General features: G+C 42.6%; 1 long non-coding RNA gene across 1 annotated transcript in view; it reads right to left on the bottom strand.

The window, feature by feature from the left end:
* LOC115655027 overlaps positions 1-13,170 on the bottom strand; it is a 109,944-nt gene extending 96,774 nt beyond the window's left edge. The window contains exon 1 of the long non-coding RNA XR_004001319.1: positions 12,809-13,170. This is a non-coding gene — a long non-coding RNA (uncharacterized LOC115655027). The remainder of the gene's footprint in view (positions 1-12,808) is intronic.
* Positions 13,171-19,385: the final 6,215 nt, after the last annotated feature.

Below are 19,385 nucleotides of genomic sequence, written 5' to 3'. Positions count from 1 at the left end.
CTTCCTGCTTAGATAGAAAATCTTCCTTTGCTTTCTTTTTCTGAATGCTGCCCCAAAGGGGCATTATCTTCTTTCACTCATGACTGCTGTTCTGTGCCAGCTGTAGCGGCTCTCAGCACTCAATTGAAGGGGACAAATAAGCAGGCTGGTAGCAGGGCCTGACTGAGGGAAGATATCAGCGTCTAAAGGGCCTAACCGGCTCCCACTACTTCAGTTGAGTGCCTGTTCTCCTCAAGTGGGTTCAGGGAAGCAGCAGAAAACAGGAAGCTCCCTGAGAAGCTGGTGTTAATCAGTCCAGGCTCCTGGGGGTGCTAGACAGATACATAAGAGGCTGCTCCTCCTCTCTCTCCCTGCAGCTCCTGCTGCTTTCTGTTATTCCCTCTCACCTTTTCTCCTGCCTGCCTGTTATGTCTCTTGTGCCCTCCTTCCTCCAGCACAGCACTCCACCATCTCTGTGCATCTAGAGCAGAGAGAATATCTATGCACCAGCAGCAGACACAATTTTCTACACTCTGTGTCCTAGTGCCCCCTCTTCCCCACACCCCTCCAGTCTGGCACCTGAGGTGGCTGCCTCAGTTTGCCTCATGGTAAGGCCAGCCCTGCATTGGTCCATCCTTTCTCTGGCTATAGCAGTTATACAGACAAATGTCATACTCTAAGCCTAGTACAGTTTTCATCCCAAATGTTGCCCCCTTTTCCACATTTATGGCAGGCCCTTGCCACACAACTTCTTCTTTCCCACTGCATACACCACTAAGGATGTCTGGGAGTCAGCAAAGGGGCGACTGCATGTGTGTGGTGGCCAGTTGTACAAAGGGCACTCCTGATTTTACCCCATTCAGTAACAATTAGGCCTGGGCAATAAGAGAGGCTGAGGCCATAGAATCTCTGTAGTGCCTTTTCTCTGTGCTGGAATAGAGGCTTCTGAGTGACTGCTCCTATTCCAAGGTCTTGCCAGAGGAGTCTTTTCTCTCTCATGCAATTCACCAGCACCTAGTCCACACTTTTAAAATAATCAGTTTTAGATTTGAATGGTGAATTTCAAGGAAAAAAGAAAACTCCATTGTTGAATGCCTACATTAACCAGGCTAAGAGATTTCAGTACAATAATTACAAGTTAACTCTTCTTTCAAGTTACACATCCTTTACCACTGTGTCCGTTTAACTCCTGCACCACTGTAAATTCTGATCATGCCCCATACTGGTAACTATGAGCCCCATCACTCAGAAAGCCTTTCTGGGGCATGGAGCCATTTCATATAAAATAAGGAAAGTGTTTATTATACACAGGGCCAGTGCAAGGATATTTTGCGCCCTAGGCGAAACTTCCACCTTGCGCCCTCTGCCCCCACCCCTCCCCCCAGAGCATTGCTTATTATAAACTTTCAAAAATGAATACTGCATAATGTGGCATTGTTCATTAGAATTAATACATATTCGGCTTGAAAATTTATTAATTTCATTGTTTAGCCTACATATTTAATGAAAATAATTGAATAACCTGACAGGGTGTGGGGCTGGCTGGCTCTGGGCAGGGCAGGGGATGCGAAGCTGGTTGGAGATGGGGTGTGGGGTTCACTGGAGACGGGGGGTGCGGGACTGGCTGAGTGGAGGGCAGAGGGTGTGGGGCTGGCTGCAGGCAGGGCAGGGGCTGCAGCAGGGGCTGGATGGAGACAGGTGGTGTGGGGCTGCCTATGGACAGGGCAAGGAGTGCAGCAGGGGCTGGCTGCATGCAGGGCAGGGAGTGAGGGGCTGGCTGTGGGCAGGGCAGGGGGTGTGGGGCTGGCTGTGGGCAGGGGGTGAGGGGCTGGCTGGATACAGGGATGTGGGGCTGGCTAGAGACAGGGCAGGGGGTGTGAGGCTGGCTGTGGGCAGGGCAGGGGGTGGCAGCAGGAGTGGCTGCGGGTAGGGCAGGGGGTGAGGGGCTGGCTGGAGGCAGGGGAAGGGGTGTGGGGCTGACTGGAGGCAGGGCAGGGGATGAGGGGTTGACTGCAGTCAGGACAGGGGGTTCAGCTGCCATGGTTGGAGCTGGAGCACAAAGAGCAGCTGCAGAAGGAAGAGCTGTTGGACAGAAGCTTCTGTGAGGAACCGGCTCTGTCTCATGGAGAGGTACCGCTATGGGATCTGCATTTTAAATAGCAGTGGGGACGCCCCTGCAGCCCCTTGCCCTCTCAGCCTCCTGGGCACTGGCTCTCTGCGGCTCACTCCCTAGGGGCTCACCCCGCCCTGCTTCTCTTGCCCCCAGTCCCTCATTAGGCCTGGGTGCACGGAAAGCATGCAGCATATCTTTGTACTGTGTTAATGACTCCTGAACTGGTGGGGGCTATGCCTAATTGCTGCCACTATCTCTTTCTTTGCTGGGCAATTAGATGACAATTAACTTGGAATAGCCCAGAGGGGTCAGAGTAGAGAAGGAGGGAGGAGAGACCTTTAGGTTTCAGTTCTGTGCAAAGCCAGTTAACTTTTCTTTTCAGCTGCCTATAAACAAACCTAGTAGAGAAAAGAGTTTCTTCCCCACATCCCCTCCCCCAAAAAATCGGTTATGATTTTAATGGATCCAGAAGCAAAATAATTCTGTAATCAAAAAGACAAGTTTCCTGCTTTCCCTTCCACAAAGATCTATTTCCAACCCAGGTAACTTATTATTTATTATCTGTAGTAACTATGTTCTCACGTTTGAATGATACACTGTAGTGGTGTCGGAGTTCTTTGGAAATCCCTCAGCTCTTTTGCGGTGTTGGGAGTGAATGCTAGACCCTCGCTTAATTACTTTTACCTTACTTCACGTGCCCATCTTTTGGTCATTAATTTTTGAAGTTAAATTAGATTTTCAAAACCCAGCTTTAAAATGATGTTCATGCCGACAATTGCAATTTAATTCTCCAAACAGGGAAATCGATGCCTTGAAATTATGGGATCTAATTTTAAAATTGTATTAAAAATATGGCATTATAAAGGGGAAATATTTTAAAAGGTTTATCCATCATCCCCATTACTGTTACCCAGGATTCTGCTTCAAGCAGTAACACAGGAGGGAGAGGGCAATGGACAGATTAGTGTTCAGTGGTACTTCAAACAAAAAGACATTTACTCTTAAATTATCTCGTTGATGCCTAATTGACGATCTAATAGCATGTATCAAGTACATCAAAACTTCACTGAATAAGCTTGTTAGCATTTCTAAGGGGGACACTGAACATTCCAAACAGTGATAAGTGGTGCCGGCGGGCGGTCGTGCAAGCATGACTGCGGCAGCTCAGACTCCCTCTCTGTCCCAGCAGCAACGGCTGCTCAACCATTTAAAAAAAAATTTGAGGGCGCTTTTTGGCACCCTCAAATCTCGGCGCCCTAGGCAACCGCCTAGTCTGCCTAAATGGTTGCACCGGCCCTGATTATACAACACATTTTCAAAGCTTACCTTATACCCTGTACTCTATAAAATACTATTCAAGAAAGGCAAAATTGTCTAAAAGAATGGTTAGTGTAAATCCTAAATAGTCTTTAAAAATGTGTATAATATAGTTTAGTTCTAAATTAAGAAAAAGAGCCTTTTGAACAAAAATAATATCTTGGCACATGGTTTTTTTGACTCAACTCTTTTTCAGCTCTTGTTATCCAGCATTAATGCTTAAATACAGTGATGAATCAATGACTTTTTACAGCTATTAATGAAAAAAGAATCAAAAGTCCTCCAAAGAGCAAACAATGTTGTACTAAATATTTTTATACTGAAGTACAATATGAAGCTTATCTCAAACAGATGTTACTGTCTTGGTGAGTTTAGAAAGTATTTGAACCATGTATTTGCTTGTCTTTACTGTAAATGTCATTTTGTCCATTTTTGCTACATACCATATTTGTTTCCACCTAGGGTGACCACACAGCAAATGTGAAAAATTGGGACAGGGGGTGGGGCGTAATAGGAGCTTATATAAGAAAAAGACCCAAAAATTGGGACTGTCCCGATAATATCGGGACATCTGGTCACCTTATTTCCACCACTCATCCAGGGTGGATGGTTCTGTTTTCCATCTTTGGATGATTAAGAACAGCACCTTACTGTGAGAAGTACAGATTTAAGAATTGTTAAGGTCTGGTGACGGATGCACGATATATATTTAGAGTTGGCATTTCTTTAGTTCTGGAAGAAGCTTCTGTTGGTAAACCCTCCTAAAACAACTTAGCTGTTGTCTAATTATGCCTTACAAAGTTTTGGAAATGTCATAAGTTCTGTTTGAATGTGTTGCAGATGGACATAAGTTCCAACATTCCTGGAGGAATACAGTGTGCAGCAATAATCAAGTTTTCTCTCAAAGCATTGTTTGTGTTATTACAATGGATGGCAGTAACTTAGGATATGTCTACGCTGCCATTGGGATAACACATGTAGTCATACCTGAGCTAACTGTGACCAAGGTAGCTGGCTAAAAATGGCAGTGGAGCTGTGATGGCATGGGATAGCCATGAGAGTAAATATCTAAGGTCCTAGATGGTATTCAGGATTGTATTCAGGTGGCTAGCCACTCCTCCTGCTCATGCCGCTGCAGCTACACTGTTGTTTTTCATGCATCCGATGAAGTGGGTATTCACCCACGAAAGCTCATTCTCCAATACATCTGTTAGTCTACAGGGTGCCACAGGACTCTTTGCTATTTTTCATGAAGTAGCTTGATCATAGCTAACTCAGCTATGTCTACACATGCAACAGTCATGCCTCCCTAAACATACCATTAGTAGGAATTTCCTTTATATTTTAGACAAGGACAACCTAGCCTTCATATTGCAGAATGTCCATCCAACCAACTCCATTTATACCAACCTTTAGGCCTGCAACCACTTTTTCAGATTACTTAAATTTGTGCAGGACTGTGTCTCTATTTGAAACTTTTTTTTTTAATTACTGTGTCATGGTACAATTCCCCACTCTGAACCTTAGCGTCCAAAAGATGGGGTACCAGCATGAATTCCTCTAAGCTCAATTACCAGTTTAGAACCTGTAGCGCTGCCACCAACCAGGAATTCCAGTGCCTGGTACACTCTGGTCCCCACAAAACCTTGCCCGGGGACCCCCAAGACCCAGACCCTCTGGATCTTAACACAAGGAAAGTAAACCCTTTCCCTCACCGTTGCCTCTCCCAGCCTTCCCCTCCCTGGGTTACCCTGGAAGATCACTGTGATTCAAACTCCTTGAATCCTGAAACAGAGAGGAAAATGCACCTTCCCCCCTCCTTCTCTCTTCCCCTCCCAGATTCTCCCTGAGAGAGTAATCCTAACACAGAGATAATTTAGCCTCTCTCCCCCTTCCCTCCTTTCTCCCCACCAATTCCCTGGTGGATCCAGACCCCGTCCCCTGGGGTCTCACCAGAATAAAAAAACAATCAGGTTCTTAAACAAGAAAAACTTTTAATTAAAGAAAGAAAAAACAGTAAAAATTATCTTTGTAAATTTTAAAAAAATGGAATAGGTACAGGGTCTTTCAGCTATAGACACTGGGAACACCCTCCCAGCCTAAGTATTCAAGTACAAATTAAAATCCTTTCAGCAAAATACCAATTTGAACTCCTTTCAGCCAAATACACATTTGAACTTCTTCCAACCAAATACACATTTGCAAATAAAGAAAACAACCATAAGCCTAACTCGCTTTATCTACCTAGTACTCATTAGTCTGGAACTATAAGAACCTGTATCAGGGAGATTGGAGAGAAACCTGGTTGCACATCTGATCCCTCTGAGCCCCCAGAGTGAACAACCAAACTAACAGCACAGCACAAAAACTTCCCTCCCTCAAGATTTGAAAGTATCTTGTCCTCTGATTGGTCCTCTGGTCAGGTGACAGCCAGGCTTACTGAACTTGTTAACCCTTTACAGTCAAAGAGATATAAAGTACTTCTGTGCTATTAACTTTTCTTATCTGTTTATGACACGCCCCCCAAATCGCTGACAGTGTGGAAGTACACTGGCAGTGATTTCTCCCTAGAACTTTGAAATAAACAGATCAATAAACACATGCATCCTTACATATGCCACTAATTAAGTAAAACTACAAGATTTTTCACATTGTAAGGACAATTTTTAACCAGTTGATTTTAGGGAACTTTCACAGGAGAGTGCATCAACTTCTTGATCTGTTGCCACTGCAGATCTTTCCCGGTTGTGGAGAGGGTCACCTCTCCCACGCCACCGTTACTTTTCCCTTTATCGTAGGCACCGTCAGGCCACTCAGCGTCATCTCCTCCCTGGGCTGTGAACTGACAAACCTGTAAGTCTCTGTAATAAAAGGGCTTGAGAGAATTAACGTTGTACACTCGGGGCTTTAGGGAGGAATTGGGAAATGCTATGAGGTAGTTAACAGCTCCTAGGCGCTCTTGGACTGTGAATGGCCCTTCCCATGATGCTTCCATTTTATGGGCATGTTGCGCCTTTAAGACCATAACCTGGTCTCCTACCTTGAAGGAACGCTCTCTGGTATGTTTATCATACCAGGCCTTTTACTCCTTTTGAGCATCCTTTAGGTTTTCTTTAGCAAGGGCTAAAGAGTGTCGGAGGGTGCTTTGTAGGTTGCTTACAAAGTCCAGAATATTAGTCCCTGGAGAAGGCGTAAACCCCTCCCATTGCTGCTTCACCAACTGTAATGGCCCCTTAACCTCGTGGCCATACACAAGCTCAAACGGCGAGAACCCTAAACTGGGATGTGGTACAGCCCTGTAAGCAAAGAGCAACTACTGCAACACTAGATCCCAGTCATTGGAATGTTCATTCATGAATTTACGTATCATGGCCCCCAAAGTTCCATTAAACCTTTCCACCAGGCCATTGGTTTGATGGTGGTACGGGGTGGCAACCAAGTGATTCACCCCATGAGTTTTCCACAGTTCTTTCATGGTCCCTGCCAGGAAATTAGTTCCTGAATCCATAAGGAGATCGGAGGGCCAACCTACCCTGGCAAAAATGTCTGTTAGGGCCTGGCACACAGTTTTAGCCCTAGTGTTGCCTAGAGCTACTGCTCCTGGCCATCGGGTAGCAAAGTCTACGAAAGTCAATATGTACTGCTTTCCTCTGCGTGTCTTTTTTGAGAAAGGACCCAGAATATCCACAGCTACTTGCTGAAATGGGACCTCTATTATGGGGAGTGGCTGGAGAGGGGCCTTGGCCTGGTCTTGGGGCTTTCCCACTTTTTGGCACACCTCACAAGACCAGACATACTTGGCAACATCCTTGCCCATCCCCTCCCAGTGAAAGGACTTCCCCAACCTGTCTTTGGTTCTGTTCACCCCAGAATGGCCACTGGGATGATCACGGGCTAAGCTTAAGAGCTTCCTCCGGTACCTAGTTGGAACCACCAACTGTTTTTGTGGATGCCAGTCTTCCCAGTGTCCACCAGAAAGAGTCTCCTTATATAAAAGCCCTTGTTCTACAACAAATCGGGATCGATTAGAAGAGTTGAGAGGCGGTGGGGTGCTCCATGCCGCCGCCCAAGCTTTCTGAAGGCTGTCATCTGCTTCCTGCTCAGTCTGGAACTGTTTCCTTGAGGCTGAAGACACCAGTTCCTCCTTAGACTGTGGACTTGGGCTTAGTACCTCGGTAAGCGATGTAGGTGATGGAGTTGTTTTCGCGGTGGGTGAACCACTCCCCGCTGGTGCACCAGGTGGTATTTCAGGCTCTGGCCGAGCCTCTTGGGTATGGTTATCTGCTGCTTCTGCCAGTTTAGGCTCGCTGGCGCTCTCTGGCTTTGGGGTTGAAGATGCATTTGCAAGCGCTGGAGTCAGTGCTGGCAATGGTTCTGGTGCTGGTTGCGTTTCCAGGTCCGGGTCTGGGACTGGAGATACTGTGGCTGTTGCAGTCGTTGGCAGGGAATCTGGGTCCACTACCTCTGTCTGGGTCTCTGCTAACACAGACGGGGCCCCTGTGGACGGTTCAGGAACAGGGATGGGTCTGGAAGCTTGCCTGGCTTGGCTGCGTGTAACCATTCCCATCCTCTTGGCCTACTTTACCTGGTTGGCCAAGTCTTCCCCCAGTAGCATGGGGATGTGATAATTGTCATAGACTGCAAATGTCCACATTCCTGACCAGCCTTTGTACTGGACAGGCAGTTTAGCTGTAGGCAAGTTTACCGCTTGTGACATGAAGGGGTAAATTGTCACTTGGGCCTTTGGGTTGATGAATTTGGGGTCCACTAAGGATTGGTGTATAGCTGACACTTGTGCCCCCATGTCTCTCCACGCGATAACCTTCTTTCTGCCCACTTTCAAAATTTTCCTTCACTCCGAGGGTATTTGAGAGGCATCTGGGCCTGGGGATCTTTGGAGTGATGGAGATATAATGAACTGCACTCGGTTGGGGTTCTTGGGGCAGTTGGCCTTTATATGTCCCAGTTCATTACACTTAAAGCATCGCCCAGCTGACTGGTCACTGGGCCGAGGTGGGTTACTGGAAATTGGTGAGGTGACAGAATAGGGCGTCGGCAGCTTTCCTTGGGTTGTAAGTGGGGTCCTGGGTTGCCCTCGGTGATAGAGTTTATTGTCGGTGTGCCCCCTGGGGTAGTCGCTCCCCTTGACAGTAGCTTTTTTCTTTTCTGCCACTTCCATCCATTTGGCTCCAATCTCCCCCGCCTCAGTTACCGTTTTGTGCTTCCCATCTAGGATGTACCTTTCTATTTCTTCAGGAACACCCTCTAAGAACTGCTCCAATTGTTTTAGGAGGTGCATGTCGTCCAGAGATTTAACATTGGCTCCTTATATCCAGGCATTATAATTCTTTCCAATGTGGTAGGCATGTCGGGAGAATGACACATCTGGGTTCCATTTTAGGGTTCTGAACTGCCGACGGGCATGTTCAGGTGTTATCCCCATTCTGTATCTGGCCTTGGTTTGAAAAACTTTATAATCGTTCATGTTCTCTTTAGGCATTTCAGCCGCCACCTCTGCTAAGGGTCCACTGAGCAGTGCCCTCAGCTCTATCATGTACTGGTCCTCAGAGATGCTGTACCCATGTCAGGTCCTTTCAAAATTTTCTAGGAAGGCCTCAGTGTCATCACCTGCCTTGTAGGTGGGAAATTTCTTGGGATGTGGAACAATAACTGGCGAAGGGTTGCTAGCATCGGCTGCGTTCTTCTGCTTAGCCTGTTCTAATTCCAGGGCCTGCCAGTGGGCCTCCCTCAGGAGTTCCAACTCTCTCCTGTGGGCAGCCTCTCTTTCTCTTTCTCTCAGCTCCATCTCTTGTAGTTTTTTTTCCATGTCTCGCCTGTGGTCTGCGTCTTTGATTTGTCCCTCTACGTCCAGTTTTGCCCATTCCTTGGAACTCATACTTCCGGCTTCCTTGTGCTGGGGCACCCTCTGCTGTTTACTGCTTGAAATGCTGCTTTTCTGTTGCCTTCTTCAGGTTGCTTAGTTACAGAGTCTTTTTTTTTTTCTACCTAGCTATTCCCGACAGAGTTAGAAAGAAAAAAAAACATTCATTTGCAAATGTGTTTTGCTGGTGTATGGTGACTCACAACTGGAGTCCCTTTGTTTAACAAAAGACCCTAATGCCTTTGCCTTTAGAGTACACAAAAGGGAGAGACCAAAAAACTTGCAGACTTTTGCTTTTAAAACAATCTCCTCTAGCCTGCTTTACACACAGCTAGTGGGGAAAGAGAAAGAAAAAATCCTACTGGCTTTTGCTTCTAAACCCAAACCTCTCAGTCTGCCTGCAGATAGCTAGCAACGAGAGAAATAAAAACCTCACGGGCTTTTCGATTCTATCTTATCTATCTATCTATCTATCTATCCCACACGCTGCACACCATGTCATGGTACAATTCCCCACTCTGAACCTTAGCGTCCAAAAGATGGGGTACCAGCATGAATTCCTTTAAGCTCAATTACCAGTTTAGAACCTGTAGCGCTGCCACCAACCAGGAATTCCAGTGCCTGGTACACTCTGGTCCCCACAAAACCTTGCCCGGGGACCCCCAAGACCCAGACCCTCTGGATCTTAACAAAAGGAAAGTAAACCCTTTCCCTAACCATTGCCTCTCCCAGCCTTCCCCTCCCTGGGTTACCCTGGAAGATCACTGTGATTTAAACTCCTTGAATCCTGAAACAGAGAGGAAAATGCACCTTCCCCCCTCCTTCTCTCTTCCCCTCCCAGATTCTCCCTGAGAGAGAGAGTAATCCTAACACAGAGAGAATTTAGCCTCTCTCTCCTCCTTCCCTCCTTTCTCCCCACCAATTCCCTGGTGGATCCAGACCCCGTCCCCTGGGGTCTCACCAGAATAAAAAAACAATCAGGTTCTTAAACAAGAAAAACTTTTAATTAAAGAAAGAAAAAACAATAAAAATTATCTTTGTAAATTTTTAAAAAATGGAATAGGTACAGGGTCTTTCAGCTATAGACACTGGGAACACCCTCCCAGCCTAAGTATTCAAGTACAAATTAAAATCCTTTCAGCAAAATACCAATTTGAACTCCTTTCAGCCAAATACACATTTGAACTTCTTCCAACCAAATACACATTTGCAAATAAGGAAAACAACCATAAGCCTAACTCGCTTTATCTACCTAGTACTCACTATTCTGGAACTATAAGAAACTGTATCAGGGAGATTGAACAACAACCAAACTAACAGCACAGCACAAAAACTTCCCTCTCTCAAGATTTGAAAGTATCCTGTCCTCTGATTGGTCCTCTGGTCAGGTGACAGCCAGGCTTACTGAACTTGTTAACCCTTTACAGTCAAAGAGATATAAAGTACTTCTGTGCTATTAACTTTTCTTATCTGTCTATGACATACTGACATTAACAAAGTACTGTTCTTCAAGCAAATAAAATATTTGTTACACAAAAGTAACATATTAACCATCTCATACTTCCACGTCCATCTTACCATCCACAAGTTTGCCCATCCCAACTTCGATATCTGGCAAATGATCTAAAGCCAAAGGCATCTAGAGAACAGTGGGCATAGTGTATGATTATCTTTCTACACCCTAGGTTATGAGTTATCATTGCATCAAAATGAATTAGATTCCAAGGTCAACATGTGATATACACAGCAAAGATTTAATTAATGTCTTTGTCTATAAGCATGTTATATTATCAAATAAAGAAGATGAAAAGGCTGTTAATATACAACACAGGGTTGTTAGCCTTAAATCATACACTTAATGCTGTGACAAGCATAGGACTATCCATCAGTGGCTACTGTACTCTGCTACTGTGTAATCCAAGATTGTCCTCTGCATTCTTTGGCTATAATTTAAACTCAGGTACAGTATATGTTACATATAATTTATTATTTTCACTATAGAGTTACAAGTTGTGAGAGAGAACCCTCAATTTTATTGCAAAAATTATATTAAAATTAATATAACTTATTTTTCTTCTAGGTTACTACAAGCTTGTTTCCACCTTTACTGAATATTAAGCTATAGTTACAAGTGTGTTATAGTCAGGATACTTGAAAATATAAGAATACATATTATGTTTAGCTAGTTATGTACAAAGTGCTCAGACTAATCATTGAAATTCAAAAAGGTTACGGTTTTTGTCTCCCAAGGACAAGCAAATGTTCGCAAGACAACCCTTCCGTAGTCATAAAATGTTTACTATTCCAAGTGTGTTTACACAGACTCTGGGATGCAGTTTTATAACTTCTATTTAACTTTAATATTGTATACCATGTTTTGAAATACACCTCTACCTCGATATGAAGCTGTCCTTGGGAGCCAAAAAATCTTACCGCGTTAAGTTTAACTTGCTTTGATCCACCGGAGTGCATAGCCCTGACTCCCCCAGAGCACAGTTTTACCGCATTATATCCGAGTTCATGTTATATTGGGTCATGTTCTATTGGGGTAAAGGTATATGTATATAAGGTAGTTACTGTGATTCAGGCTTTGTATAGAATATCTGGTAAGTCTGTAATTACAAATTGTAAGTATACTGCAAATGGTAGGTTGTAAATCTAGAAACCATTTGATCAAAAAGCAAACAAGCCAATCAGAGTGTGTTATCAAAGACTAGGACACATCTCTCTTGTATAAGATATCAGTTTAGTGTAGATATGATCTTTATCTCAATAAAACAGATTTTGTAGTGTATTTGTTTGAGGAAAAAGCCCTTGCTTTGTAAAAGAATGTAAGAATATTTTTATTCAAAAAGCTCCAAAAGAAGTAATGCTTAGGATGTGTTACCAGAACTATAAAGCAAGTCATAAAAGTGAGTCTTGTAGCCCTCATCTTTGCAAAGAGAAATCTTAGTTTACAGAAGATACTGATTATTTCCAATTCATATTTCCACTTGAGTGAAATCTTTTATTGTTTCTCAAATGCGTAAGATGTCATAAGCTTCTCTTCAAATGCATATTTGCAAATATTCTGAATCTAAATGCAACCCTTCATATAATAACTGCCTGATATTGTTATATGAGTAGTAGGATGTTTTATGTACAAATATAGCAATGTCATTTAATGCTAACCTAGTTACTAATGTAAAAAGCCTATTAGGTATAGAATATTTATGTTAATAGAAAATTAATTAATTACTGGCAGTGCACAAAAAAACCCTCAGCCAACTCCAGAAGACAAGAATCCTCTCTCCAAAAATTATTATAAGAATCAACTTTTTAATTATTTAAAGCTTAAGGATTTGTATGAGTTATTTGATTTGACTGATTTGAGAAGTAAAACCTATATATATATAGAACAGGAATGATTGGATCTTGGAAAACAGAATTTCATTTCATGTCAAACTTTAATAAAATTTTAAAATTTCTCACAAAATGTACTGAACAAAAAGGAAGTTAAAACTAACTTTAAACATTACCTGATGTTTTCCTGCCACAAGAAGAACAAAAGCAATCAGAAATGTTGCATATTCAGGAACTAAGCCAACCATGAAGCCAATGAAAGAGTGACAGCATCCAACTTTGAATCTAAACGTGCCTGAAAGAGGTGTTTCTTGGAAATAGGAAGGATGAGAAGAGTATAAAACTCTGAAGTGAGTGCCCCTCACATACACACATCCCCTCTGCTTCACTGCTAGACAGCAATCACTCCACAACTCTTTATGTCCTTCTCTACGAACAAGCTGCCACTGACAGAAAAGAAAAACAGAAGATTCAAGAAGAAATGAAACCAAGGAAAACCTCTCCCATACTTCAGCATGGATTGGTGAGAGAAAGTTAACTAAGACGCTGCCCAGCAATTAAATTTAAACTTGCGTAATGATTTTATTCTGATATTGAAATGCTGTTGTAACTTAAGATATTAAGTTCTCCTATTACTCACCAGATGGTTAGAACATGTATTCCTGGAAAGGAAACGGGCTAAACATTGGTAAGTGGAGAAATAGCGTGATTTAATTGGATTTAAAATTAATATTTGTAGTGGGCATGTCTCAAGACTAAGTAACTGATTTAAATATTTTCTTCAATTTCATATGATTTAGTTAAGTTTGGTTACTTTGCTCATCTACAAACTGACTACCATATATACTCATAAGCCGAATATTTTTGGTAAAAAAGTGATGCATCAAAGAGCGGGGGTCGGCTTATAAATGGGTGTACACCAAAATTTGATGATTTTAAACTGTATGGAATCATTGAATATCTAATACATTGTCATTTTGTTTACCTGGAGCGTATGCAGGCATGGAGCCCCTCCACTCCTGGTGGCCACGGTTCGCCGTTCCCAGCCAATGGCGGCTTACCTTGACGGCCGTGAGCCAAGGTCTGCCAACCCCTGAAATACAGGGTCAGCTTATAAAAGGGTCATACAGTTTTTGCAATTTTTACTTATCCATCTTGGAGGGTCAGCTTATAAATGAACGGACTAATGAACTAGTATATACGGTAGTTATTAATAATTAGACAAGATCCCACAGCCCTTCAAAAAATTCTTTTGCCCTATCATGACAGTTTAAGTATCTAATAAGATTCTAAGAATGGATTCACAATAATTTTGGGAAACAATATACTTTGGGTCTTAACTTACCAAGCAAAGGACACTCTAAAGACGGTCCACTCTCAAAGGTGTTATCTCTGCTAAAACCTCTCCCCAGAGAGACATACAGAAGAGATTATAACAGAAGTGACCAGCTTATCACTTATATTCTGTCATTAGTGTTTTGTTAATTGTTTTCTTTTCCTTTCTTTAAAAATAAAATTACCAGGGTTAATAATCGTGATTATTTTGCTGGCTGCCTCTAAGGTATGTAAAGGAACCCCTGTGACTAAAACAGGGAAGTAAGAGAAACAATTATTTTACTAAAATTTGCCGCCTGGGGGGGGCAAATGGGGCAATTTGCCCCAGGCCCCGAATCCCTCAGGGGCTCCCACGAGAGTTTTTGGGGGCCCCTGGAGCAGGGTCCTTCACTTGCTCCAGGGGCCCTGGAAAACTCTCGCGGTGCCTGGGCCCTTGGAGCTTCTTCCGCTCCAGGTCTTTGGCGGTGGGGGGTCCTTCTGCCCCGGGTCTTCGGCAGTAATTCAGCTGCGGGGAGCCCCTGCCGCAGGTCTTCAGGGCATTTCGGCAGCAGGTCCTGGAGCGGAAGACACCGCCCCCCCACCAAATTACCGCCGAAGCAGAGGCCTCCCGCCACCGAAGACCCCAAGCCCTCTGAATCCTCTGGGTGGCCCTGCTAAACTAAATACTTTGCCATTTTTTAAATAAAATTACTTAGAGTCCAACAATTAAAGTTTCTGTCTGCCACAGAAAGTTGATAGTGTTAAGCAGCCAAACAAATGTCTGAGGAACAAGATTATTACTATGCTAACCATGGAATACATGACACAGTCTTAGAGCAATGCTCATGCTACGTGTCATGCCACTGAAGGCTAAATTCTCCATCTCACCCAAGGTGCAGATAATGGAGCTTTAGGGAGCTGGTCACAGCTTCCTGATGCTATGCTGCATGGCTCTGAGGTACACTGCAGTCAGGTCCCTGACACAGGTGACCTTATGCCAGTGGACAATCTGGTATAACAGATTTTCACTCCACCATTCCCCTCCCTGGACCTGGAAACTCCCCCCTCCCCTGCACATCCCTCCACAGTGGGCACTGTGGCCTGAACTCAGCAGGATGTATCTAATCAGTATCATAAAGCAGCGGAGTATGTGTCTGAGAGCCAGATGTCAATACTCTGTCACCCTAAGAATTCTTTTTATTTCAAGATGTCTCACAATGAGAACCCTTTATACCACTAACAGTTGCTAACAATAGTCCCACTGAACTATATGAGATGACTCCTGCAAGTAATTGCTCATCGATGGGCATAAGGGATAACAATCTTGCCCATTGAGGGAGTATGGAACTGTGAGTAAGGAGCTCCTGAGTTCTATTCCTAATTTTCCTAAAGATTTGTGTGTGGCCCTGCATAACTCACTTACCTTCTGTTTCCTTCTCTGTAAAATGGCCTAGCCCTTAGAGCAGAGCTAGACCAACTTTAATTGTAAACTGATCCCATTTGTAAGGAGGTCACTAAGAAAACATCAGCATGGGACTGTGTGGTACCTTTTCTACAGAGCGCCTTTTAAAAGAAGAATTATAGTTTCTCAATTGCTTTTAGTATAAGAGTAAAGGGCTTTTAGGGTGACATCGACAGGACTGCACTGGGAATTTCATGGGCATGCCTGCATGATTCAGTCACCTGATTCCATTAATATATCAAAACTTTTTTAAACTAGTGTGGTTCACTCCAAAGCAGATATTTTGTTATCTGAGATGTTAGAGATATTGAATATCTTAATGTTTGTACATTAGGTACGATACAAATTTCCTAAAGGTATTTGGCATTACAAGACACCTGTTTGGCCTTCATTTAGAACTCATGTGTCTCTCACATGGTAGGATATAAGGTCAAGTGATATTTTGAGCCTGACCCTAGGTTCCTTACACATCTAAAACTTCCACTGTATTCTGTGTTTATATGAGGAACCAAAGCTACACCTTAATCTTTGAATCTGAATCCCTGCACTGTATAGGACACAGGTGTTCATAACAAAACCATGGTTATAAGGAGTATAATAGCTCTTTATAATGCATTCATGTTATACGGCATATTTATTATCAAATTGTTACAAAGTTATTTTGAGTGTATTTAACAGGCAAATATCTAAAAATATAGGACCACATAGCAATGACCTTTTTAGTACCACTTTGCAATCTCTTTTTCAGTGCATTTACTATGTTTGTTTGATGGCACTGGTTGGGGAGGGGTGATTCCTTCCCTCCTAATTCTATGAAAAAGCCTTAATATAATGTAATGGAAAATAATCTTTCTGTGGAATTTTTCAACCCAGCTATAGAATTCTATGTCAAGCATATAATTCTGTATTAACAATTCTATTGAGCAGATATCATTCTTGATTAAATTCAGTGGGGGGTTAAAGTAAGTTTTACAGGACTCTATTTAATTTCTATGAAATCTTATTGGCTTCTTTCTTTATTGTTTTCTGTAAGACTTTTGCATAACAAACTGTTTATAATTTTAATTTTTCTTTTGTCATTCTTCTGCATTTTGTGTTTTTGGAGATTGCTGATGATCTGAACAGTGGTGAGAAGGAAGCATGGTTTGTAGTTAAGGTTTGTTGGGCACATCAGTCAATCTTTCTGTGCTTGAGTCCCTCATCTGTAAAAGGGGAATAATACTTTCCTCAGAGAGTTGTAGTGAGGATAAATCCATAAAATACTCAGGAGGAATTCAGGTGGTAGGAGCCATATGAGCACTTAGATAATGGGAAGTGCACTACTGACTGCTGAACAATCAGAAAACATTACTGGAACTAAACCTTGCTTCGAAAAAATTACTGGTTCAGAGACAGAGATCTGGAATGGATGATATAGTATAGAGCACAATGAAGATAATTCTTGGTTTGTGGTTGGAACTGAAATAGCTATGTAGTTAGCCACAGCAAAAATTTCTGGAAGCCAGAGTAAATAGATTCCAGCTTTTTCTAGGTCCTTCCTTTGAAAAATAACTACACATCCGTAGCTGCCAACTTCTGTTGGCTCAGTTAAGAGTCTTCTTGAAACACAACTCTAACTCTCCATTAGTGATTACAATAGGCTTTCTTTGTCTCTATATGGTTGTTTCACATCTCACTGGAGCTAGTTCAGCCCACTCCCAATTACATTTTTATAGTTTAGGAAATGGCAAGCCTTGTGATTCTGGGCATCAGTCCCGCTTTTAAAATAGAACATAGCCTTTTCTGTTTATATGAAAGATGTGCTAAATCCAAGGCTGTAGTCTGCTGTTAAAATTTAATATCAGTAACAAAGTGATGTTTAATTAGTAAATATACTAAATCACCCCTTTTTTTCACCCATTGATAGGACAAAAATACTTTCACTCATCCTGCTTCCCTAGCATTTGGTTCATATTTGACTCATAAGTTTGTTCTGAGTCAGTAGGCACCACTGAAATGAAGAATAAATCTTTGCCCCAACGTGCACATTGTTCATACAGAAGGGAGTTCAAATCTCCCCATTAAAGGATGTTCTCTCAGGGACATACTCTATTAGCACTGCATTAGCAAAGCAATTCTTGAGCCTGCTCTGTATGCACCTGTATTACTAGCATCTCTTTAAGCAGAAATGAATCAATTTACAAAGTGATGTGCAACTATTTAATCATGCAACTTCTGAGGTTTTTCAGTCCTCAACATACTGCAGTGATGTATGTACTCTGGAACATAATACTATACTTTTATACTTCCAAGATAAAAACTAAAAATACAGTGGTGGTTTCTCCGTGGTTGGTACAATGTGGTGTGGTGTGGAGGAGGAAAAGCTGGCAGACGCATGTGGGAACAACACTAAGGAGCTGTATGGACAATGCAGGAAATGTTAATGTATGCCACCAATTTGTTCTGCCTGAAATAGTGGATTCAGTTATTCTTCTCTTCCCGATAAGATCAGTATTGTCCTTATCCAATGCCTGATGAAATCACTGGAAAGACATTGATTAAAATTTGCTTTGGATTGGACCATACCAATATACCAGGAATTGGACATGTCCCATTGCATAAGACAAACTGTATTGCATATGCATGGTATTTGTTTTTTTATATATCAGGTTTATGAACAATTTTGAAATTATTGGGTTTTTTTGGCTCACACTTTACTGAAGTTAACTGAGAATGTAATTGTTTTGGAAGCACTTTTATTAATATTGAAACAACTTCTCTTATTTCAGCTCTCCTCTTGCATATTCTCTGTTTAACCTGAAGTTCACTCAATCCTCTGTAAAATTCAAGAAATATTGTTCAGGAGGCAAGAGTAAAATAAGATATTGGTGAAGAATCCAGGATAAGTACAAAGAAGTTAATCTTAAGAATGGAAATAAGAAACTAGTCAGTCATCATTACTTTGCATCATTTTGGTTTACAGAACAAGCAAAGGTTTGGGCTGCATGCCAACGCAGTTGTTTGATATATTCCGCCAGACTCTTTGTACTTAACAGAGCGAAGTTCTTTTCGGCTGTGTACCCGTACTTTTCTGAAGGACCCTCTGCTTCCTGAGGAGAAGGTCTGTGTAGAGCATGTAGGATGACATTCCAGAGGCCAAACCGTGCATATAGTAATGCTGCAGAGGTCCAATAAGTTCAAACTTCTACTGCCATTAGAGTTATCAGTGAACCTGAGATTGCCCATGTGGACTCACAAGGATGGCAGGACAGAAGACTCAGTAAGTGTTTAATTTCCTAAAAAGAACTAAAACTGCACCAGAAAATATAGATAACACAGTGACTGGCTGGCAGGAATGGCAACATTTTGACCAAGGAAAACTTGTCAGTATTGCTGTTTATTTGTATTACAATAGTACCCAGAGACCCTAACTGAAATTTGGGCTTCATTGCACTAGGTGCCATACAAACATGATTCGTGACAGTCCCTGCCCTAAAGAGTCACAGTCGAAATAGACAAGACAGACATTTGGCTGGGGGGAAGCAGCAGCACAGAGATGTGAAGTGCCTTGCCCCAGGTCACTTAGTGAATCAGTAGTAGAACCAAGAGTAGAACCCACGTCCCTTTACTCCTCAGCCAGTTCACTATCCACTGGGCAGTGCTGCCTCTAAACAGGGAGTAAGTGGAATGTAAGTAGTGCATAGGCTTTGTGCTGGCTCTCTGAACGGGGCGATTTGTGCCCCTTGTGAATGCCACTTTATTCGAAATCAAGGAGCTATATGCATTTTAAGAAAGTTATAGACTTGTGACCAGCTCCCATTGATATTTCATGTGTACAAACTAATTATGTTTTTTGTGTGTCTGTATTTTCTGAGCTAGTATCCTGTTGTGATCCTCTGGGGATCGCCTAGATAAGGGATTCTGTCACCACCTGTCCTATACCCCTGGGTGCTTCTGTGCTGTGCAAATTTGGCTCAGAGCCCTGACACTAGCAGCCT

The sequence above is a fragment of the Gopherus evgoodei genome, chromosome 7 (genome assembly GCF_007399415.2).
Source record: "Gopherus evgoodei ecotype Sinaloan lineage chromosome 7, rGopEvg1_v1.p, whole genome shotgun sequence".
NCBI lineage: Eukaryota > Metazoa > Chordata > Testudines > Testudinidae > Gopherus > Gopherus evgoodei.
This window is presented reverse-complemented; position numbering and strand designations above follow the sequence as displayed.